This window comes from Lactuca sativa, chromosome 4 (assembly GCF_002870075.4).
Source record: "Lactuca sativa cultivar Salinas chromosome 4, Lsat_Salinas_v11, whole genome shotgun sequence".
NCBI classification, from domain to species: domain Eukaryota; kingdom Viridiplantae; phylum Streptophyta; class Magnoliopsida; order Asterales; family Asteraceae; genus Lactuca; species Lactuca sativa.
The window spans coordinates 332,827,277-332,853,949 of NC_056626.2; positions in this window are offsets into that span (position 1 = coordinate 332,827,277).

Consider the following 26,673-nt stretch of genomic DNA (forward strand, 5'->3'; position numbering starts at 1 on the left):
TATTGTTTATTCTGAATTATATCATAATATATACATCTATTAAAACTGCATAATCAAAATCTTTTGAATGACCCCTACTTGCGGGTTACTCGTGAATAAAATTAAATATAATATATGGTTTAATGTTATTTATATTTGTTGTTGTTGTTAATTAAATTTTGAAATTTATTTTCTTATCGTTTTAATTTCTGTCATTGTAATCATTTAAAACATCAAACAATTTTTTTTTTTAATTTTAAAGGTAATAAAAATATCATTTATATTGAGTTATTTGTAGCTGTTGCTATTGTAAGTTATTTTAAGCTATTTATTTGAAAATTTTAACGATTATAAAAATATATATAGGAAATATTTAGTTAAGTTGATATTACAATTTAGTTTTTTCCATTTACCACTACAATTGATCACTTTTAAGTATTCACAAAATATACGTTGGTTATTTTAAGTGGAACTGAAATTTATATTGAAGTTGACCCTATAATGTTATATTTAAATTAACAATTAAATATTCTTTCCAAACTGTTCAAAAGTTATAACTTTAAATTGATAATGGTTTACACACAACAACATATTATATCTAATAAATTAAGTATAATATATTAAAATTTGAATAAATAACTTTAAAAGTAGAAGTAAAAATTTTATTTCAAAATTGAAAATTAGTTTATTTATGATTGCACATTAGGTTTGATACTTATTTAACTTTACTAACCAACTTATAATCATTATTAGAAAGACACTACAATTTATCACTTTTAACTATTTACAAAATATTTGTTTAACTTAAACTAAAATTTATATTTAAATTGATCTTGTAAGGTTATATTTAAATTAACAATTTAAGTATTTTATAAAAATTGTTCAAAAGTTGTAGCTTTAAAATGATAGTAGTTTACATACAACAATATATTAGACATAATAAATTAAGTATAATACCTTAAAAGTTAAAAACATAACTTTATAAGTAGAATAAAATAAAAAATTTTAATATTGAAATTTAGTTTATATATGATTACACTTTAAGTTTGATATTTATTTAACCTTATTAACCAACTTATAATTCTTGTTAGAAAGAAATTGAAAAGTCATGAAGTTTAAAATGAATGTGATGAAAGGAAAAATGAATGGAAGTTTCAAATGAATGTGGTGAAAGGGAAAATGCTTCCTTTATAAGTGTATTATGACTAGGCGAATGACCGTGCGTTTCCCAGAAGCATCTATATAGCTGAAATCTTTATATATATATATATATATATATATATATATATATATATATATATATATATATATATATATATATATAATATTGTTGTTAAATTTGATATAATAATTCATATACGAATTTGATATAATATATTTATTATTTTGAATTATATGATAATATATATACCTATTAAAACTGCATAATCTCAATCTTTGGACTGACCTCTACTTACGGGTTACTCATGAAAAAAAAAATTAAATATTATACATGTTTAATGTTATTTATAGTTCTTGATATTGTTAATTATATTTTTTAAAATTATTTTCTTAACGTTTTAATTTCTATCATTGTAATTATTTAAAGTATTCAACAGTTTTTGTTTTTTTGATTTTTAAGGTAACAATATAATAATCTATATAGAGTTATTTTTAACTATTGTTATTGTAATTTATTTTCATATACTTATTGCAAAATTTTTAACGATTATAAAAATATATTTATGAAATAGTTTTGTTAAATTGATATTACAATTTAGTTTTTGCATTTAGCACTATAATTTATCACTTTTAACTATTCACAAAATATTATTTGGGTTTTTAAGTGGAATTGAAATTCATATTGAAGTTGACCCTGTATTGTTAATTTTAAATTAACAATCTAAGTATTTTTTTCAAACTGTTCAAAAGTTATAGTTTTAAACTGATAATGGTTTACATAAAACAACATATTAAATCTAATAAATTCAGTATAATATGTTAAAAATTAAAGACATAACTTTATAAGTAGAATTAAAAATATTATCTTAATACTGAAATTTAGTTTACTTATGATTACACTTTAGGTTTGATACTTATTTAACCTTATTAACCTACTTATAATGATTATTAGAAGACACTAAAATTTATCACTTTTCACTATTTACAAAATATTCTTTGGGTTGTTTAAGCTGAACTAAAATTTATATTTAAGTTGATCCTTTAAGGTTATATTTAAATTAACAATTTAAGTATTTTATACAAATTCTTCAAAAGTTGTAGCTTTAAAATGATAATGCTTTACATACAACAACATATTAGACCTAATAAATTAAGTATAATATGTTAAATCTTAAAAACATAACTTTATAAGTAAAATAAATATATTCTTTTAATATTGAAATTTAGTTTATATATGATTACACTTTGAGTTTGATATTTATTTAACCTTATTAACCAACTTATAATCTTTATTAGAAAGAAATTGAAAAGTCATGAGAGTTTCAAATGGATGTGGTGAAAGGAAAAATGAACAGGAGTTTCAAATAAATGTGATGAAAGTAAAAAGATTTCCTCTATAAGTATATAATGACTAGGCGAATATCCACGCGTTGCGCGGAATACAATTATAAATTTAAAATATATGTTGTTAAAATATAAAAATGTCATAGTTAACTTTGATATAATAACTCTTATACTAATTTGATATAAAATATTGATTATTTTGAATTATATGATCATATATAAATCTATTAAAACTATATAGTCTCTGTTGTCTCAATGGTCTCTACCAACATGTTATTCATAAATAAAATTAAACAGAGTATATGAATTAATGTTGTTTATAGTTGTTGTTATGATTAATTAGTTAAAAAAATAAATTTTAAAAACTATATTTGATTAACCTTTTTATTTTTATTATTGTAGTTATTTACAGGATCAAACATTGTTTTTGTTTTTAAAGTTAACAATATTACTTTTAACTATTATCATTGTAAGTTATTTGTAAGCTACTTATTTAGAAATTATTAATGTTTACAACAATAGTTTTAGGAAATATTTTAATTGATTTGGGATTACAACTTAGGTTTCACGTTTAACACTATAATTTATAATTTATAATTTATAACTATTTATAAAATAGTAGTTGGATTTTCTATAATTTTAATTGTAATTTCCATTTAAGTTAATACTTTAACATTGTATTTAAATAAATAATTTAAATATTTTATACAAATTATTCAAAAGTTGTGACATTAAACTCACAATTTAAGAAATAACATATTAAAACTAAGTAGAAGTAAAATATGTTAATTTAATATTCAAGTGTAGTTAATTTTAGGATTACAATTTAGGTTTTGCATCTATTTAAAAATATTAACCAATTTATAATCATTAGTATAAAGAAATTGAAAAGTAATAGGAGTTTCAAATAGATGTGGCAAAAACGAAAAATATATCTTTCATATTTACATGAAAAATTTAAAATATTAGTTACTTTTTTGAAGCTAAACAAAATCAACAATCATATTTAACATATCTAATTAAATATTATCTACATCACGGTATATAACATATGATCGATAACATGTAATTGATCTAATATATATTAACGATTGAAGTAAAACATGCTATAATTGTATTAAAAAAATCTGAAACCAAGAAAAATATAGAAATAATTAGTATATAACAAACTTACAAATTAAAAACTATAATATAATAACATATCTCAAAAAGTGATCACAAGAACTCAAACCAACATAAAAACCTTTAAGCTTGTTTTCTTTCTGAAGTTTGTATGTGATTTGTATACATGTCTACCCAAAAGGTTGATCTTTTTATAGTAAACGTTTCATTAAGTGCTTATTAAACATATATTAAGTTATAAACCTTTTGAGTGTTCAATCATTATTAAGAAGACTTTTGAGTTGTATTAGTTAAAAGATGCGGGTTTCAAATGAATGTGGTTTGAGCTATAAGAAATTGATAGGTCACGGAGGTTTCAAATGTATGTGGTGCAAGTAAAAATATCTCTGTTATAAGTATACTAGATGAATTCTCGCGCGTTGCGTGGCGCAGTTTAAAAATATATTGTTAGAATATTGAAAAATATACGTTTATAATGGTTATGTTATTGACATTAACTTTGACATAATATTTTTATACTAAATTATATATATACATATATATATATATATACATATATATATATATATATATATATATATATATATATATATATATATATATATAATCTCAACTATTTTGAACAATAATATCCATCGACATCAACCCACATTCTTCATTAACAGAATTAAATATAATTATCTATTTAGTATTATTTTTAACAATTGTTATGATTGATTAATTTAAATTTTTACTTATCCAATTATTTTCTAATTTCATTAACGATGTTCATTTAAAATACAATTTATTTGTTGCTAACATTATTTAATTTATAATTTAATGTTATTATCACTTAAAATTATTGTTCATTAATTTTAAACTACTTATTATTATTAATAATTTAAAAAAGACTTTTAAGAAACAAATAATATTATAAATCAAATATGAAACATATACTAAATAATAAAGTGATAAGATTGGCAATATGCATTTCAAAAGAGACTTGAATGAATAATATCACATATCCATGATTTTTATAAATTGATTTTATTATTTATAACTATTGACCGTTAATTTTAAAACCACTTATTATAATTAATAAGTGAAAGAAAACTTTTAAAAAGCATTTATTATTATACTTAAAATGTTAAACATATACTAAAATATAAAATGATATGATAGACAATTTGCATTTTAAAAGAGATGTACATGGATAATATAGATCACATGACATATCCATGATTTTTAAATAATTATTGCTTAAAAGCAACACAAACATACAAACATATATACAATATTTAATTAAATATTATTTATATCACATTCCATAACATATGATCGATAACATGAATCTAATCTAAGTTACATTAAAATTTTAACCACAAGATACAATGATTGTCTTAAAAGAATACTTAAACTAAGAAAAAACAAAATTAATATATAACAAACTTACAAATTAAAAACTTTAACATAATAACATGGCTCGAAAAATGGTCCAAAGCCCTCAAACCAACACAAAAACCTTTAGATTTGTTTTCTTTGTGAATTTTGTATGTGATTGGTATTTGTGTGTCTACTAAAAGAGATTGACATTTTATAGTAGACTATCCATTAATTGCTTATTAAATCTATTATATAAGTTATAAAACCTTTGAATGGTTAATCATTATTAAGAGACTTTTGAGTGGTATTCATTCAAATAAGTGGTTTCAAATTAATATGGTTTGAGTAAAATGTATCATGGGAGTTTCAAATAAATGTGGTGAAAGGAAAAATGCTTCCTTTATAAGTATATAAAGACTAGGCGAATGCCCGCGCGTTGCGCATAAACATCTATATGGCTGAAATCTTTACTTATATATGTATTTTTTTGAATATATCAATAATGGTATTGTTAAATTTGATATAAAAATTCGTATACTAAGTTAATATAATATATTGATTATTTTGAATTATATGATAATATATATATATATATATATATATATATATATATATATATATATATATATATATATATATATATATATTAATACTGCATACTCTCAATCTTTTAAATAACCTATACCCACGGATTACTTATGAATAAAATTAAATACAATATATGATTTAATATTATTTATAGTTGTTGTTATTTCTAATTAATTTTTTTTTTAAATTAATTTTTTTAAGGTTTTAATTTCTCTCATTATAATTATTTAAAACATCAAACATTGTTTTTTGATTTTAAGGGAAACACATCATTTATATAGAGTTATTTTTAACTATTGTTATTGTAAGTTATTATAAGTTGCTTAATTAAAAACTTTTAAAGATTATAAAATATCTTTTGGAAATATTTTAGTTAAATTGATGTTACAATTTAGTTTTTAGTTTTAGAACTACAATTTATCACTTTTGACTATTCATAAAATATTCTTTGGATTTTTTAAGTGGAACTAAAATTTATATTGAAGTTGACCCTACCATGTTATATTTAAATTAACAATTTAAGTATTTTGTCCAAACTATTCAAAAGTTCTAGCTTTAAATTGATAATGGTTTACATACAAAAACATATTAAATCTAATAAATTAAGAGTAATATGTTAAAAGTTAGAGATATAACTTTATAACTAGATGTAAATATATTAATTTAATATAAAATTTTAGTTTGTTTATGCTTACACTTTAGGTTTGATACTTATTTAACCATATTAGAAAGAAACTACAATTTATCACTTCTAGCTATTTATAAAATATTCTTTGGGTTGTTTAAGTTGAACTAAAATTTATATTTAAGTTCATACTGTTAGGTTATATTTAACATAACAATTTAAGTATTTTATGCAAATTGTTCAAAAATTGTAGCTTTAAATGATAATGGTTTACACACAACAACATATTAAACTTAATAAATAAACTATAATACGATAAAACTTAAAAACATTACTTTATAAGTAGAAGAAAATATATCACTTTTATATTGAAATTTAGTTTATATATGATTACACTTTAGGTTTGATATTTATTTAACCTTATTAACTAACTTATAATTATTACTATAAAGAAATTGAAAAGTTATGAGAGTTTAAAATGAATGTGGTGAAAGAAAAAAAAATACATGGGAGTTTCAAATAAATGTAGTGAAAGGAAAAATGCTTCCTTTATAAGTATACTAGGCAAATGTCTGCGCGTTGCGCAGAAGCATCTGTATAGCCTAAATCTTTATAAATATATGTTTTTTTAAATATAAGAATAATGTTGTGGTTAAATTTGATATAATAATTCATATACTAAGTTGAGATAATATATTGATTATTTTGAATTAAATGATAATATATGCATCTATTAAAATTGCATAATCTCAATCTTTTGAATGACCTCTACATGCAGGTTACTCATGAATAAAATTAAATATAATATATGGTTTAATGTTATTTATAGTTGTTGTTATGGTTTATTAATTTTTAAAATTTATTTACTTAACTTTTTAATTTCTATCATTGTAATTATTTAAAACATCAAACTTTTATTTTTTATTTTAAAGTTAAGAATATAATCGTTTATATAGAGTTATTTTTAATTATTGTTATTGTAAGTTGTTTTAAGCTACTTATTTGAAAACTTTTAACTATTATAAAAATATCTTTAGGAATATTTTAGTTAAATTGATATAACAATATAGTTTTTGAATTTAGCACTACAATTTATCACTTTTAACCATTTACAAAATAATCTTAGGGTTTTTTTTAAGTGTAACTAAAATTTATATTGAAGTTGACCCTGTAATGTTATATTTAAATTAAAAATTTAAGTATTTTGTCAAAACTTTTTAAAAGTTGTAGCTTTAAACTAATAATGGTTTACAAATAAGAACATATTAAATCTAATAAAGTTAGTATAATATATTAAAGTTAAAGACATAACTTTATTAGTAGAAATAAAAATATTATTTCTATATTGAAATTTAGTTTATTTATGATTACACTTTAGGTTTGATACTTATTTAACCTTATTAACCAATTTATAATCATTATTAGAAAGACACAACAATTTATCACTTTTAACTATTTACAAAATATTTTTTGGGTTGTTTAAGTTGAACTAAAATTTATATTTAAGTTGATCCTGTAAGGTTATCTTTAAATTAACAATGTAAGTATTTTATACACATTTTTCAAACGTTGTAGCTTTAAAATTATAATGGTTTACATACAACAACATGTTAGAGTTAATTAATTAAGTATAATGTGTTAAAAGTTAAAAACATATCAATATAAGTAGAATAAAATATATTCTTTTAATATTTTAAAATTTAGTTTATATATGATTATACTTTATGTTTGATATTTATTTAACATTATTAACCAACTTATAATTACTATTAGAAAGAAATTGAAAAGTCATGGGAGTTTCAAATGAATGTAGTAAAAAGAAAAATGCATGGGTAAAAATTACAATTTTGCCCTTTAGTATCAAAAAGAGAAAAAAATAGTCTTTTGTGAATCTCATTTGATCAACTCTCTCTCTCTCTCTCTCTCTCTATATATATATATATATATATATATATATATATATAATCAAAGGAAACCACGATTACAAAAATAAATAAATTTCTATAGTAAAAAGTTATAATTATTAATCAATTATTTTCAATAAATTATTGATTAAGATATTTAGATTATAACACGTAAAAACCATGGTTATAAAAATAAATAAATTTTTGTAGTAAAAGTTCAAAATTATTATTCTATTATTTCCAACAAATTATTAGTTAATATTTTATTTTTTAATTTATTCAATGTTATAACATTGATTCAAATAAACTTATAATTACTGATTACCAAATATTTTGGATTTCAAAATGGTAATAAATAAGTATACTAGGTGAATATCTACGCGTTGCGCAGAAGCATCTATATAGCTGAAAACTTTACAAATATATGTTTTTTTTTATATAAAACAATAATGTTGTTGTTAAATTTGATATAATAATTCGTATACTAAGGTTATATAATATACTGACCATTTTGAATTATATGATAATATATACATCAATTAAAACTGCATAATCTCAATCTTTTGAATATCCTCTACCCGCGACTACTCATGAATAAAACTAAATATAATATATGGTTTAATGTTATTTATAGTTGTTGTTATTGTTAATTATTTTTTATAAATTTATTTGCTTAACGTTTTAATTTCTATCATTGTAATCATTTAAAACATCAAACATTTTTTTAATTTTAAAGGTAACAACATAATCATTGATATAGAGTTATTTTTAACTATTGTTATAGAAAATTATTTTAAGATACTTATTAGAAAACTTTTAATGATTATAAAAATATCTTTAGGAAATATTTTAGTTAAATTGATATTACAATTACAATTTTGTATTTAGCACTACAATTTATCTCTTTTAATTATTCACAAAATATCCTTTGGATTTTTTAAGTGGAACTGAAACAAATATTGAAGTTGACCCTGTAATATTATATTTAAATTAATAATATAAGTATTTTGTCCAAAATAGTTTACATACAACAACATATTAAATCTAATAAATTAAGTATAATATGTTACAAGTTAAAAACATAACTTTATCAGTATAAGTAAAATATTATTTTAATATTGAAATTTAGTTTATTTATGATTACCCTTTAAGTTTGGTACTTATTTAACCTTATTAACCAACTTATAATCATTATTAGAAAGAAACTACAATTTATTAATTTTAAATATTTACAACATATTATTTAGGTCGTTTAAGTTGAACTAAAATTTATATTTAATTTGATTCTGTAAGGTTATATTTAAGCTAGAAATTTAAATATTTAATACAAATTGTTTAAGAGTTGTAGCCTTAAAATGATAATGGTTTACATACAACACACATTAGACCTAATAAATTAGGTATAATATGTTAAAAGTTAAAAACATAACTTTATAAGTAGAAGAAAATATATTCTTTTAATATCTTTAAATTTAGTTTATATATATTTACACTTTAGGTTTTATATTTATTGAACCCTATTAACCAATTTATAATCATTATTAGAAAGACACAACAATTTATCACTTTTAACTATTTACAAAATATTTTTTGGGTTGTTTAAGTTGAACTAAAATTTATATTTAAGTTGATCCTGTAAGGTTATCTTTAAATTAACAATGTAAGTATTTTATACACATTTTTCAAACGTTGTAGCTTTAAAATTATAATGGTTTACATACAACAACATGTTAGAGTTAATTAATTAAGTATAATGTGTTAAAAGTTAAAAACATATCAATATAAGTAGAATAAAATATATTCTTTTAATATTTTAAAATTTAGTTTATATATGATTATACTTTATGTTTGATATTTATTTAACAGTATTAACCAACTTATAATTACTATTAGAAAGAAATTGAAAAGTCATGGGAGTTTCAAATGAATGTAGTAAAAAGAAAAATGCATGGGTAAAAATTACAATTTTGCCCTTTAGTATCAAAAAGAGAAAAAAATAGTCTTTTGTGAATCTCATTTGATCAACTCTCTCTCTCTCTCTCTCTCTCTCTATATATATATATATATATATATATATATATATATATATATATATATAATCAAAGGAAACCACGATTACAAAAATAAATAAATTTCTATAGTAAAAAGTTATAATTATTAATCAATTATTTTCAATAAATTATTGATTAAGATATTTAGATTATAACACGTAAAAACCATGGTTATAAAAATAAATAAATTTTTGTAGTAAAAGTTCAAAATTATTATTCTATTATTTCCAACAAATTATTAGTTAATATTTTATTTTTTAATTTATTCAATGTTATAACATTGATTCAAATAAACTTATAATTACTGATTACCAAATATTTTGGATTTCAAAATGGTAATAAATAAGTATACTAGGTGAATATCTACGCGTTGCGCAGAAGCATCTATATAGCTGAAAACTTTACAAATATATGTTTTTTTTATATAAAACAATAATGTTGTTGTTAAATTTGATATAATAATTCGTATACTAAGGTTATATAATATACTGACCATTTTGAATTATATGATAATATATACATCAATTAAAACTGCATAATCTCAATCTTTTGAATATCCTCTACCCGCGACTACTCATGAATAAAACTAAATATAATATATGGTTTAATGTTATTTATAGTTGTTGTTATTTTTAATTATTTTTTATAAATTTATTTGCTTAACGTTTTAATTTCTATCATTGTAATCATTTAAAACATCAAACATTTTTTTAATTTTAAAGGTAACAACATAATCATTGATATAGAGTTATTTTTAACTATTGTTATAGAAAATTATTTTAAGATACTTATTAGAAAACTTTTAATGATTATAAAAATATCTTTAGGAAATATTTTAGTTAAATTGATATTACAATTACAATTTTGTATTTAGCACTACAATTTATCTCTTTTAATTATTCACAAAATATCCTTTGGATTTTTTAAGTGGAACTGAAACAAATATTGAAGTTGACCCTGTAATATTATATTTAAATTAATAATATAAGTATTTTGTCCAAAATAGTTTACATACAACAACATATTAAATCTAATAAATTAAGTATAATATGTTACAAGTTAAAAACATAACTTTATCAGTATAAGTAAAATATTATTTTAATATTGAAATTTAGTTTATTTATGATTACCCTTTAAGTTTGGTACTTATTTAACCTTATTAACCAACTTATAATCATTATTAGAAAGAAACTACAATTTATTAATTTTAAATATTTACAACATATTATTTAGGTCGTTTAAGTTGAACTAAAATTTATATTTAATTTGATTCTGTAAGGTTATATTTAAGCTAGAAATTTAAATATTTAATACAAATTGTTTAAGAGTTGTAGCCTTAAAATGATAATGGTTTACATACAACACACATTAGACCTAATAAATTAGGTATAATATGTTAAAAGTTAAAAACATAACTTTATAAGTAGAAGAAAATATATTCTTTTAATATCTTTAAATTTAGTTTATATATATTTACACTTTAGGTTTTATATTTATTGAACCCTATTAACCAATTTATAATCATTATTAGAAAGAAATTGAAAAGTCACGAGAGTTTCAAATAGATGTGATAATACATATATATATATATATATATATATATATATATATATATATATATATATATATATATATATACATACATATATTAAAACTGCATAATCTCAATGTTTTGAATGACCTCTACCCACGGTTTACTAATGATAAAATCAAATATAATATATGGTTTAATGTTATTTACACTTGTTATTATTATTTAATTTTTTAAAATTTATTTGCTTAATGTTTTAATTTCTATCAGTGTAATTATTTAAAACATCAAACAATTTTTTTTTATTTTAATGGTAACAATAGAATCATTTATATAGAGTTGTTTTTAACTATTGTTTTTGTAAGTCGTTTGAAGCTACTTATTTGAAAACTTTTAACAATTATAAAAATATCTTTAGGAAATATTTTAGTTAAATTGAGATTACAATTTAGTTTTTGCATTTAGCACTACAATTTATCACTTTTAACTATCCACAAAATATTCATTGGGTTTTTAAGTGGAGTGAAATTTATATTTATGTTGACACTGTAATGTTATATTTCAAAGGAGTTTTAAATATAACAATAACGTTGTTGTTAATTTGATATAATAATTATTATACTAAATTAATAAAATATATTATTTATTTTGAATTATATGATAATATATATCTATTATAACTGCATAATCTTAACCGTTTGAATGACTTCTACCTGCGAGTTACATATGAATAAAATTAAATATAATATATATTTTAATGTTAATTAAATATAATTTATAGTTGTTATTGATAATTAATTTTTTTAAATATATTTGTTTGACGTTTTAATTTCTATCATGATAATTATTTATAACGTCAAACATTGTTCTTTGATTTTAAAGACAAAAACATAATCATTCATATAGAGTTATTTTTAACTATTGTTATTGTAAGTTATTTTAAACTACTTATTCGAAAATTAAGTTCATCCGAACTGAAACTTCATCCTCCATTTCACGCTGCCTACCGACCACCGACATGATGCCGTGAAGCGGCGGCGGCGGCGTCTCGATGGTGCTAATCAAGCTGATGATCGTAGCTGCGGGCGTGGAAGTCGTCAGGATATCGGTGATTGTCTGTGTCACACAATATTTTTGAGCATCATATTCCATAACAATAACCGATAAACCAGGCGCACCTGTGGCGAACCTCCCCATGGCAATTCTCCTCCGTCGTCGCTCACGGCATTTATCCGGCGAATCTTCATCTTCATCACTCACCAGTACACTCTTGCAACTACCGTAAACTCGCTTCATTATCGTTTGTCGACAAAATCTAAAGCTTCAATCATCTCTTAGAAAAAAAATTGAAAAAATATATGGAAACACACTGGTGTCAACTGGAAATATGCTGGGAGTTAACTCATGCAATGTGACAAGCAACGTGGTAAACTATGGTGGGTCTGTCGTGGAACCCAGCTTAACTCAATGGGCAGGATGACTGAGCTGCCCAATCTGACCGATGACCGACCTTGGGCCGGACACTGAAAAATGAAAATACAAGAAAACAACTTTTACAAAATGGTGACATATTCCTGTCATTCATCCTCTTTCATTTTTTTTCAAACCTAAACCTGAAAAGAAATCATATATAAATGAAATCAAGATTCGATTTAAATGAAACCCACTAATTTATCTTTATTTATTGATTTTAATGAACAAAGCTAAAAATTTGGAGAAGAAATAACCATTACTACTGGCATTATGATGATCATGAACTGAACATCTTTAGGAATTAGTTTATTTAAATTGAGATTATAGTTTAGTGTTTGCATCTCGCACTACAATTTATCACTTTTAACTATTCACAAAATATTAATTGGGTTTCTCAAGTTGAACTAAAATTTATATTTAAATCGACACTATAATGTTATATTCAAATTAACAATTTAAGTATTTTGTCAAAACTATTCAAAAGTTGTAGATTTAAATTGATAATAGTTTACATATAACATATTAAATCTAATAAATTAAGTATAATATGTTAAAAGTTAAAAACATAACTTTATAAGTAGAAGTAAAGATACTATTTTAATAATGAAATTTAGTTTATTTATGATTACACTTTAGGTTTGATATTTATTTAACCTTATTAACCAATTTATAATCATTATTAGAAAGACACTACAATTTATCACATTTAACAATTTACAAAATATTCGTTGAGTTGTTTAAGATAAACTAAAATTTATATTTAAGTTGATCCTGTAATGTTGTATTTGAATTAATAATTTAAGTATTTTATACAAATTGTTCAATATTTCTAGCTTTAAAATGTTAATGGTTTACATCCAACAATATATTCAAACCAATAAATTAAGTATAGTATGTTAAAAGTTAAAATCATGATATTTATTTAATCTTATTAACCTACTTAAAATCATGAATAGAAAGAAAATAAAAATTCATGGGAGTTTCAAATAAATGTGGTGAACGTAAAAATGCAAGGGAGTTTCAAATGAATGTGGTAAAAGGAAAAATGTTTCATTCATAAGTATAGTAGGCGAATGCCCGCGTGTTGCGCAGAAGCATCTATATAGCTGAAATCTCTACAAATATATGTTTTTTTAAATATAACAATAATGTTGTTGTTAAATTTGATATAATATTTCGTATACTTTGATGATAAAATATATTGATTATTTTGAGTTATATGATAATATATGCATATATTAAAACTGTATAATCTCAGTCTTTTGAATGATAACTACCTGCGGGTTACTCATGAATAAAACTAAATATTATATATGGTTTAATGTTTTTCATAGTTCCTGTTATTATTAATAATGTTTTTTAAATTTATTTTCTTAACATTTTAATTTATATCAGTGTAATAATTTAAAACATCAAACAATTTTTATTATTATTTTAAAGGTAACAATATAATCATTTGTATAGAGTTATTTTTAACTATTGTGATTCTAAGTTACTTTAAGCTACTTATTGAAAATTTTTAACGATTTTAAAAATATCTTTAGGAAATATTTTTGATAAATTGATTTTACAATTTAGTTTGTGCATTTAGCACTAAAATTTATCACTTTTAACTATTCACATAATATTCTTTGGGTTTTTTAAGTGGAACTGAAATTTAAATTTAATTTGACCATGTAATGTTATATTTTAATTAACAATTTAAGTATTTTGACCAAACTGTTCAAAAGTTGTAGCTTTAAATTGATAATGTTTACATACAACAAAATATTAAATCTATTAAATTAAGTATAATATGTTAAAAGTTAAAGTCATAACTTTATAAGTAAAAGTGAAGATATTATTTTATTATTGAAATTTAGTTTATTTATGGTTACACTGAAGATTTGATATTTATTTAACCTTTATAATCATTATTAGAAATACAATACAATTTATCACTTTTAATTATTTACAAAATATTCTTTGGGTTGTTTAAGTCAAACAAAAATTTATAATTGTGTTGACCTTGTAATGTTATATTTAAATTAATAATTTAAGAATTTTATACAAATTGTTCAAAATTTGAAACTTTAAAATGATAATGGTTTACATCCAACAATATATTAAAACTAATACATTAAGTATAATATGTTAAAAGTAAAAAAACATAACATTATAAGTAGAAGTAAACAAATTTTTTTAATATTGAAATTTAGTTTATATGTGATTACACTTTAGGTTTGATATTTTTTAACCTTATTAACCAACTTATAATCATTATTAAAAAAAATTGAAATGTCAAAGGAGTTTTAAATATAACAATAATGTTGTTGTTAATTTGATATAATAATTATTATACTAAATTAATAAAATCTATTGATTATTTTGAATTATATGATAATATATCTATTATAACTGCATAATCGCAACCGTTTGAATGACTTCTACCTGCAAGTTATATATGAATAAAATTAAATATAATATATGGTTTAATGTTAATTAAATATAATTTATAGTTGTTATTGATAATTAATTTTTTAAAATATATTTGCTTGACGTTTTAATTTCTATCATTATAATTATTTACAACGTCAAACATTGTTTTTTGATTCTAAAGACAACAATATAATCACTCATATATAATTATTTTTAACTATTGTTATTGTAAGTTATTTTAAGCTACTTATTCGAAAATTAAGTTCGTCCGAACTGAAACTTCATCCTCCATTTCACGCTGCCTACCGACCACCGACATGATGCCGTGAAGCGGCGGCGGCGGCGTATCCATGGTGCTAATCAAGCTGATGATCGTAGTTGCTGGCGTGGAAGTCGTCGGGATATCGGTGATTGTCTGTGTCGCATCGTATTTCTGATCTTCATCTTCCGTAACAATAATCGATAAACCGGGCGCACCTGTGGCGAACCTCCCCATGGCCATTCTCCTCTGTCCTCGCTCACGGCATTTATCCGGCGAATCTTCATCTTCATCTTCATCACTCACCATCACACTCTTGCAACTACCGTAAACTCGCTTCATTATCGTTCGGCGACAAAATCTAATGCTTCAATCATCTCTTAGAAAAAAAAATGAAAAAATATATGGAAACACACTGGTGTCAACTGGAAATATGTTGGGAGTTAACTCATGCAATGCGACAAGCAACGTGGTAAACTATGGTGGGTCTGCGTGGAACCCAGCTTAACTCAACGAGCAGGATGACTGAGCTGCCCAATCTGACCGATGATCGACCTTGGGCTGGACAGTGAAAAATGAAAATACAAGAAAACAACTTTTACAAAATGGTGACATATTCCTGTCATTCATCCTCTTTTATTTTTTTTCAAACCTAAACCTGAAAAGAAATCATATATAAATGAAATCAAGATCCGATTTAAATGAAACCCACTAATTTATCTTTATTTATTGATTTTAATGAACAAAGCTAAAAATTTGGAGAAGAAATAACCATTACTACTGGCACTATGATGATCATGAACTGAACATCTTTAGGAATTAGTTTATTTAAATTGAGATTATAGTTTAGTGTTTGCATCTGGCACTACAATTTATCACTTTTAACTATTCACAAAATATTAATTGGGTTTCTCAACTTGAACTAAAATTTATATTTAAATCGACACTATAATGTTATATTCAAATTAACAATTTAAGTATTTTGTCAAAACTGTTCAAAAGTTGTAGCTTTAAATCGATAATAGTTTACATACAACATATTAAATCTAATAAATTAAGTATAATATGTTAAAAGTTAAAAACATAACTTTATAAGTAGAAGTAAAGATACTATTTTAATAATGAAATTTAGTTTATTTATGATTACACTTTAGGTTTGATATTTATTTAACCTTATTAACCAATTTATAATCATTATTAGAAAGACACTACAATTTAGCACATTTAACTATTTACAAAATATTCGTTGAGTTGTTTAAGATAAACTAAAATTTATATTTAAGTTGATCCTGTAATGTTGTATTTGAATTAATAATTTAAGTATTTTATACAAATTGTTCAATATTTCTAGCTTTAAAATGTTAATGATTTACATCCAACAAAATATTAAAACCAATAAATTAAGTATAGTATGTTAAAAGTTAAAAAGCATAACTTTATAAGTAGAAGTAAAGATATTATTTTAATATTGAAATTTAGTTTATATATGATTACACTTTAGGTTTGATATTTATTTAATCATATTAACCTACTTAAAATCATGATTAGAAAGAAAATAAAAAATCATGGGAGTTTCAAATAAATGTGGTGAACGGAAAAATGCAAGAGAGTTTCAAATGAATGTGGTGAAAGGAAAAATGTTTCATTCATAAGTATAGTAGGCGAATGCCCGCGTGTTGTGTAGAAGCATCTATATAACTGAAATCTCTACAAATATATGTTTTTTTTTTTAAATATAACAATAATGTTGTTGTTAAATATGATATAATATTTCGTATACTATGATGATAAAATATATTGATTATTTTGAGTTATATGATAATATATGCATCTTTTAAAACTGTATAATCTCAGTCTTTTGAATGATATCTACCCGCGGGTTACTCATGAATAAAACTAAATATTATATATGGTTTAATGTTTTTCATAGTTCCTATTATTATTAATAAACTTTTTTAAATTTATTTTCTTATCGTTTTAATTTCTATTAGTGTAATAATTTAAAGCATCAAACAATTTTTATTATTATTTTAAAGGTAAAAATCTAATCATTTATATAGAGTTATTTTTAACTATTGTGATTGTAAGTTCCTTTAAGCTACTTATTGAAAATTTTTAACGATTTTAAAAATATCTTTAGGAAATATTTTTGATAAATTGATTTTATAATTTAGTTTTTGCATTTAGCACTAAAATTTATCACTTCTAACTATTCACATAATATTCTTTGGGTTTTTTAAGTGGAACTGAAATTTAAATTTAATTTGACCATGTAATGTTATATTTTAATTAACAATTTAAGTATTTTGACCAAACTGTTCAAAAGTTGTAGCTTTAAATTGATAATGGTTACATACAACAAAATATTAAATCTACTAAATTAAGTATAATATGTAAAAAGTTAAAGTCATAACTTTATAAGTAAAAGTGAAGATATTATTTTAATATTGAAATTTAGTTTATTTATGGTTACACTGAAGATTTGATATTTATTTAACCTTTATAATCATTATTAGAAATACAATACAATTTATCGCTTTTAATTATTTACAAAATATTCTTTGAGTTGTTTAAATTAAACTAAAATTTATATTTATGTTGACCCTGTAATGTTATATTTAAATTAATAATTTAAGAATTTTATACAAATTGTTCAAAATTTGAAACTTTAAAATGATAATGGTTTACATCCAACAATATATTAAAACTAATACATTAAGTATAATATGTTAAAAGTAAAAAAACATAACTTTATAAGTAGAAGTAAACAAATTTTTTTAATATTGAAATTTAGTTTATATATGATTACACTTTAGGTTTGATATTTTTTAACCTTATTAACCAACTTATAATCATTATTAAAAAGAAATTGAAATGTCAAATGAGTTTTAAATATAACAATAACGTTGTTGTTTATTTGATATAATAATTATTATACTAAATTAATAAAATCTATTGATTATTTTGAATTATATGATAATATATCTATTATAACTGCATAATCTCAACCGTTTGAATAATTTCTACCTGCGAGTTACATATAATTAAATTAAATATAATATGTGGTTTAATGTTAATTAAATATAATTTATAGTTGTTATTGACAATTAATTTTTTAAAATATATTTGTTTGACGTTTTAATTTCTATCATTATAATTATTTATAACGTCAATCATTGTTTTTTGATTTTAAAGACAACAATATAATCATTCATATAGAGTTATTTTTGACTATTGTTATTGTAAGTTATTTTAAGCTACTTATTCGAAATTTAAGTTCGTTTGAACTGAGACTTCATCCTCCATTTCACGCTGCCTACCGACCACCGACATGATGCCGTGAAGCGGCGGCGGCGGCGTCTCCATGTTGCCAATCAAGCTGATGATCGTAGCTGCGGGCGTGGAAGTCGTTGGGATATCGGTGATTGTTTGTGTCGCACAATATTTCTGACCTTCATCTTCCGTAACAATAACCGATAAACCGGGCGCACCTGTGGCGAACCTCCCCATGGCCATTCTCCTCCGTCGTCGCTCACGACATTTATCCGACGAATCTTCATCTTCATCTTCATCACTCACCATCAAATTCTTGCAAATACCGTATACTCGCTTCATTATCGTTCGGCGACAAAATCTAAGGCTTCAATCATCTCTTAGAAAAAAAATTGAAAAAATATATGGAAACACACTGGTGTCAACTGGAAATATGTTGGGAGTTAACTCATTCAATGCGACAAGCAACGTGGGAAACTATGGTGGGTCTGTCGTGGAACCCAGCTCAACTCAACGAGCATGATGACTGAGCTGCCCAATCTGACCGATGACCGACCTTGGCTGGTCACTGAAAAATGAAAATACAAGAAAACAACTTTTACAAAATGGTGACATATTCCAGTCATTCATCCTCTTTCATTTTTTTTTTTCAAACCTAAACCTGAAAAGAAATCATATATAAATGAAATCAAGATCCAATTTAAATGAAACCCACTAATTTACTTTTATTTATTGATTTTAATGAACAAAGCTAAAAATTTAGAGAAGAAATAACCATTATTACTGGCATTATGATGATCATGAACTGAACATCTTTAGGAATTAGTTGATTTAAATTGAGATTATAGTTTAGTGTTTGCATCTGGCACTATAATTTATCACTTTTAACTATTCACAAAATATTCATTGGGTTTCTCAAGTTGAACTAAAATTTATATTTAAATCGACACTATAATGTTATATTCAAATTAACAATTTAAGTACTTTGTCAAAACTGTTCAAAAGTTGTAGCTTTAAATTGATAATAGTTACATACAACATATTAAATCTAATAAATTAAGTATAATATGTTAAAAGCTAAAAACATAACTTTATAAGTAGAAGTAAAGATACTATTTTAATAATGAAATTTAGTTTATTTATGATTACACTTTAGGTTTGATATTTATTTAACCTTATTAACCAATTTATAATCATTATTAGAAAGACACTACAATTTATCACATTTAACTATTTACAAAATATTCGTTGAGTTGTTTAAGATAAACTAAAATTTATATTTAAGTTGATCCTGTAATGTTGTATTTGAATTAATAATTTAAGTATTTTATACAAATTGTTCAATATTTCTAGCTTTAAAATGATAATGGTTTACATCCAACAATATATTCAAACCAATAAATTAAGTATAGTATGTTAAAAGTTAAAAAGCATAACTTTATAAGTAGAAGTAAAGATATTATTTTAATATTGAAATTTAGTTGATATATGATTACACTTTAGGTTTGATATTTATTTAATCTTATTAACCTACTTAAAATCATGATTAGAAAGAAAATAAAAAGTCATGGGAGTTTTAAATAAATATGGTGAACGGAAAAATGCAAGGGAGTTTCAAATGAATGTGGTGAAAGGAAAAATGTTTCATTCATAAGTATAGTAGGCGAATGCCCGCGTGTTGCGCAGAAGCATCTATATAGCTGAAATCTTTACAAATATATGTTTTTTTTAATATAACAATAATGTTGTTGTTAAATTTGATATAATATTTCGTATACTATGATGATAAAATATATTGATTATTTTGAGTTATATGATAATATATGCATCTTTTAAAACTGTATAATCTCAGTCTTTTGAATGATATCTACCCGCGGGTTACTCATGAATAAAACTATATATTATATATGGTTTAATGTTTTTCATAGTTCCTGTTATTATTAATAATTTTTTTTAAATTTATTTTCTTATCGTTTTAATATCTATTAGAGTAATAATTTAAAACATCAAACAGTTTTTATTATTATTTTAAAAGTAAAAATATAATCATTTATATAGAGTTATTTTTAACTATTGTGATTGTAAGTTATTTTAAGCTACTTATTGAAAATTTTTAACGATTTTAAAAATATCTTTAGGAAATATTTTTTATAAATTGATTTTACAATTTAGTTTTTGCATTTAGCACTAAAATTTATCACTTTAAACTATTCACATAATATTCTTTGGGTTTTTTAAGTGGAACTGAAATTTAAATTTAATTTGACCATGTAATGTTATATTTTAATTAACAATTTAAGTATTTTGACCAAACTGTTCAAAAGTTGTAGCTTTAAATTGATAATGGTTTACATACAACAAAATATTAAATCTATTAAATTAAGTATAATATGTTAAAAGTTAAAGTCATAACTTTATAAGTACAAGTGAAGATATTATTTTAATATTGAAATTTAGTTTATTTATGGTTACACTTAAGATTTGATATTTATTTAACCTTTATAATCATTATTAGAAATACAATAAAATTTATCACTTTTAATTATTTACAAAATATTCTTTGGGTTGTTTAAGTTAAACTAAAATTTATATTTATGATGACCCTGTAATGTTATATTTAAATTAATAATTTAAGAATTTTATACAAATTGTTCAAAATTTGAAACTTTAAAATGATAATGGTTTACATCCAACAATATATTAAAACTAATACATTAAGTATAATATGTTAAAAGTAAAAAAAAAAACATAACTTTATAAGTAGAAGTAAACAAAATTTTTTAATATTGAAATTTAGTTTATATATGATTACACTTTAGGTTTGATATTTTTTAATCTTATTAACCAACTTATAATCATTATTAAAAAGAAATTGAAATGTCAAAGGAGTTTTAAATATAACAATAACGTTGTTGTTAATTTGATATAATAATTATTATACTAAATTAATAAAATCTATTGATTATTTTGAATTATATGATAATATATCTATTATAACTGCATAATCGCAACCGTTTGAATGACTTCTACCTGCGAGTTACATATGAATACAATTAAATATCATATATGGTTTAATGTTAATTAAATATAATTTATAGTTGTTATTGATAATTAATTTTTTAAAATATATTTGCTTGACGTTTTAATTTTTACCATTATAATTATTTATAACGTCAAACATTGTTTTTTGATTTTAATGACAACAATATAATCATTTATATAGAATTACTTTTAACTATTGTTATTGTAAGTTATTTTAAGCTACTTATTCGAAAATTAAGTTCGTCCGAACTGAAACTTCATCCTCTATTACACGTTGCCTACCGACCACCGACGTCATGCCGTGAAGCGGCGGCGGCGGCGTCTCCATGGTGCTAATCAAGCTGATGATCGTAGCTGCGGGCGTGGAAGTCGTCAGGATATCGGTGATTGTCTGTGTCACACAATATTTTTGAGCTTCATATTCCATAACAATAACCGATAAACCAGGCGCACCTGTGGCGAACCTCCCCATGGCAATTCTCCTCCGTCGTCGCTCACGGCATTTATCCGACGAATCTTCATCTTCATCTTCATCACTCACCATCACACTCTTGCAACTACCGTAAACTCGCTTCATTATCGTTCGACGACAAAATCTAAGGCTTCAATCATCTCTTAGAAAAAAAATTGAAAAAATATATGGAAACACACTGGTGTCAACTGGAAATATGTTGGGAGTTAACTTATGCAATACGACAAGCAACGTGGTAAACTATGGTGGGTCTGTCGTGGAACCCAGCTCAACTCAACGGGCAGGATGACTGAGCTACCCAATCTGACGGATGACCGACCTTGGGCTGGACACTAAAAAATGAAAATACAAGAAAACAACTTTTACAAAATAGTGACATATTCCTTTCATTCATCCTCTTTCATTTTTTTTCAAACCTAAACCTGAAATGAAAACATATATAAATGAAATCAAGATCCGATTTAAATGAAACCCACTAATTTATTTTTATTTATTGATTTTAATGAACAAAGCTAAAAATTTAGAGAAGAAATAACCATTATTACTGGCATTATGATGATCATGAACTGAACATCTTTAGGAATTAGTTTACTTAAATTGAGATTATAGTTTAGTGTTTGCATCTGGCACTATAATTTATCACTTTTAAGTACTATTCACAAAATATTCATTGGGTTTCTCAAGTTGAACTAAATTTATATTTAAATCGACACTATAATGTTATATTTAAATTAACAATTTAAGTATTTTGTCAAAACTGTTCAAAAGTTGTAGCTTTAAATTGATAATAGTTACATACAACATATTAAATCTAATAAATTAAGTATAATATGTTAAAAGTTAAAAACATAACTTTATAAGTAGAAGTAAAGATACTATTTTAATAATGAAATTTAGTTTATTTATGATTACACTTTAGGTTTGATATTTATTTAACCTTATTAACCAATTTATAATCATTATTAGAAAGACACTACAATTTATCACATTTAACTATTTACAAAATATTCGTTGAGTTGTTTAAGATAAACTAAAATTTATATTTAAGTTGATCCTGTAATGTTGTATTTGAATTAATAATTTAAGTATTTTATACAAATTGTTCAATATTTCTAGCTTTAAAATGATAATGGTTTACATCCAACAATATATTCAAACCAATAAATTAAGTATAGTATGTTAAAAGTTAAAAAGCATAACTTTATAAGTAGAAGTAAAGATATTATTTTAATATTGAAATTTAGTTTATATATGATTACACTTTAGGTTTGATATTTATTTAATCTTATTAACCTACTTAAAATCATGATTAGAAAGAAAATAAAAAGTCATGGGAGTTTCAAATAAATATGGTGAACGGAAAAATGCAAGGGAGTTTCAAATGAATGTGGTGAAAGGAAAAATGTTTCATTCATAAGTATAGTAGGCGAATGCCCGTGTGTTGCGCAGAAGCATCTATATAGCTGAAATCTCTACAAATATATGTTTTTTTAAATATAACAATAATGTTGTTGTTAAATTTGATATAATATTTCGTATACTATGATGATAAAATATATTGATTATTTTGAGTTATATGATAATATATGTATATTTTAAAACTGTATAATCTCAGTCTTTTGAATGATAACTACCCGCGGGTTACTCATGAATAAAACTAAATATTATATATGGTTTAATGTTTTTCATAGTTCCTGTTATTATTAATTAATTTTTTTAAATTTATTTTCTTAACGTTTTAATTTCTATCAGTGTAATAATTTAAAAACATCAAACAATTTTTATTATTATTTTAAAGGTAACAATATAATCATTTATATAGAGTTATTTTCAACTATTGTGATTGTAAGTTATTTTAAGCTACTTATTAAAATTTTTTAACGATTATAAAAATATCTTTAGAAAATATTTTAGTAAAATTGATATTACAATTTAGTTTTTGCATTTAACACTAAAATATATCACTTTTAACTATTCACAAAATATTCTTTGGGTTTTTTAAGTGGAACTGAAATTTATATTTAATTTGACCATGTAATATTATATTTAAATTAATAATTTAAGTATTTTGACCAAACTGTTCAAAATTATAGCTTTAAATAGATAATGGTTTACATACAACAAAATATTAAATCTATTAAATTAAGTATAATATGTTAAAAGTTAAAGTCATACCTTTATAAGTAAAAGTGAATATATTATTTTAATATTGAAATTTAGTTTATTTACGGTTACACTGAAGATTTGATATTTATTTAACCTTTATAATCATTATTAGAAAGACAATACAATTTATCACTTTTAATTATTTACAAAATATTCTTTTGGGTTGTTTAAGTTAAACTAAAATTTATATTTTTGTTGACCCTGTAATGTTATATTTAAATTAATAACTTAAGAATTTTATACAAATTGTTCAAATTTTGAAACTTTAAAATGATAATGGTTTACATCCAACAATATATTAAAACTAATAGATTAAGTATAATATGTTAAAAGTAAAAAAACATAACTTTATAAGTAGAAGTAATTTTTTTTTAATATTGAAATTTAGTTTATATATGATTACACTTTAGGTTTGATATTTTTTAACCTTATTAACCAACTTATAATTATTATTAAAAAGAAATTGAAATGTCAAAGGAGTTTTAAATATAACAATAACGTTGTTGTTAATTTGATAAAATAATTATTATACTAAATTAATAAAATCTATTGATTATTTTGAATTATATGATAATGTATATCTATTATAACTGCATAATCTAAACCGTTTGAATGACTTCTACCTGCGAGTTAAATATGAATAAAATTAAATATAATATATGGTTTAATGTTAATTAAATATAATTTATAGTTGTTATTGATAATTAATTTTTTAAAATATATTTGTTTGACGTTTTAATTTCTATCATTATAATTATTTATAACGTCAAACATTGTTTTTTGATTTTAAAGATAACAATATAATCATTCATATAGAGTTATTTTTAACTATTGTTATTGTAAGTTATTTTAAGCTACTTATTCGAAAATTAAGTTCGTCCGAACTGAAACTTCATCCTCCATTTCACGTTGCCTACCGACCACCGACATGATGTCGTGAAGCGGCGGCGGTGGCGTCTCCATGGTGCTAATCAAGCTCATGATCGTAGCTGCGGGCGTGGAAGTCGTCGGGATATCGGTGATTGTCTGTGTTGCACAATATTTCTGACCTTCTTCTTCCATAACAATAATCGATAAATAGGGCGCACCTGTGTCGAACTTCCCCATGACCATCCTCCTCCGTCGTCGCTCATGGCATTTATCCGGCGAATCTTCATCTTCATTACTCACCATCACACTCTTGCAACTACCGTAAACTCGCTTCATTATCGTTGGGCGACAAAATCTAAGGCTTCAATCATCTCTTAGAAAAAAATTGAAAAATATATGGAAACACATTGGTGTCAACTGGAAATATGGTGGGAGTTAACTCATGCAATGCGACAAGCAACGTGGTAAACTATGGTGCGTCTGTCGTGGAACCTAGCTCAACTCAATGGGTAGGATGACTGAGCTGCCCAATCTGACTGATGACAGACTTGGGCTGGACACTGAAAAATGAAAATACAAGAAAACAACCTTTACAAAATGGTGACATATTCCTGTCATTCATCCTCTTTCATTTTTTTTCAAACCTAAACCTAAAAAGAAATTATATATAAATGAAATCAAGATCCGATTTAAATGAAACCCAGTAATTTATCTTTATTTATTGATTTTAATAAACAAAGCTAAAAATTCTGAGAAGAAATAACCATTACTACTGGCATGATGATGATCATGAACTGAACATCTTTAGGAATTATTTTATTTAAATTAAGATAATAATTTAGTTTTTCCATTTAGCACTACAATTTATCACGTTTAACTATTCGCAAAATATTCATTGGGTTTCTTAAGTGGAACTAAAATTTATATTTAAATTGACACTATAATGTTATATTCAAATTAACAATTTAAGCATTTTGTCCAAACTGTTCAAAAGTTGTAGCTTTAAATGGATAATAGTTTACATACAACATAT